This window comes from Mytilus galloprovincialis, chromosome 1 (genome assembly GCF_965363235.1).
Source record: "Mytilus galloprovincialis chromosome 1, xbMytGall1.hap1.1, whole genome shotgun sequence".
Lineage (NCBI taxonomy): Eukaryota > Metazoa > Mollusca > Bivalvia > Mytilida > Mytilidae > Mytilus > Mytilus galloprovincialis.
Window position 1 is genome coordinate 126,597,279 of NC_134838.1, and position 1,514 is coordinate 126,598,792.

The window sequence follows — 1,514 nt, forward strand, 5'->3', positions numbered from 1 at the left end:
GGAGCCTCAAATAGATTAGATATATTCTAGCGGAATTGTTTTAAATGAATAAATGCTTAGTACAATTTCAAGTGTTGTATTGAAGAAATAATTCATGGAAGCCGTGATATTCGAAAAAAGAGTAAAATCACAAAAATGCTGAACTCCGAGGAAAATTCAATCAGAAAGTCCCTAGTCACATTGCAAAATCAAACGACAAAACACATCAAACGAATGGACAACAATTGTCATATTCCTGACTAGGTACAGGCATTTTCAATTGTAGAAAATGTAGAATGTTATCCTAAGCGTAAGTGAGGGATAGAATTAACAATATCACGGCCTAAATCTATGGTTTCCATGAATTATTTCGATTCTAATAGGACACATTAGGTACTTTAAAACTGATGCGATGGTAAGATTGCCGTGGGTATAGGTGTTATAATTACCCCCTGTAAGATAGTGTTTCACATTTTAAATCAAAAGCAAGTCTTGCATAAATTATTTTTTAAATAACCAATAGAAAAAAATGTGTACAATCTTAAAGATTCGTTACCAAACCTTTTTTCGTTGGCAGCTATTAACTTCAAATTCCCATAGTTGACATGTCGTAATTAAGGAATGAAACGCCATGTTCACCTGCTGAAGTCAATGAGTTTGACTGTCCCTCTGGTATCTTTCGTCCCTCTTTTAATTCTTTTTGTTACGCATATAATAGGAATGCCGGTTATGTAGTTTTTTTCAATTTGAACACAACGAAATTAAAATAGTGTTTTTTTACAATCCTGGTATTTTTAATGAGTTTATTCACATAGGTTAGGATGCATGTAAATTTACGCGGGAGGTGAATAATACCATCCATCAAAATGTACATCTCTGAGTCTGCGCTAAGTTTAGATAAATCGAAGATTTAACACGTTGTTGTTTACAAAGCGAAAGAAGCACGTCATATTAAAATTAGTATAAATAAAAGGCAACAGTAGTATACCGCTGTTCAAAATTCATAAATCGATAGAGAAAACACAAATCCGGGGTTACAAACTAAAACTGAGGGAAAAGTATCAAATATAAGAGAACTACGACCCCAACAGAGACACAACACCAAAACGTAACACACATAGAAACGAACTATAATGTAACAATGGTCATTTTCCGGACTTGGTACAGGGCATTTTATGAAAAAAATGATGGGTTGAACCTGGGTGTTGTGGCATGCCAAACCTCCCGCTTTAATGTCAATGTTAATTATAACATTAAAATTACAACATTACACGACAGGGTTACAATAAATAAACAGATAAATGGGAGAAAATATAGGACAGAGAAACAAACGAATAATAGCCATCAAAAGGTAACAGGTTAAAAATATTTTTATACACCAGACGCGCGCTAAGTCCACACAAAACTATGCTCAGATATAAAAAGTTTGAAAGCCATAACAACTACCAAGTTGAAGATCGCCGAGGACTAAAAGTTCCAAAAGGTTGTGAGGCCATGGTTATCCTCCTAGGACAAAACATCATTATTATCAAGAA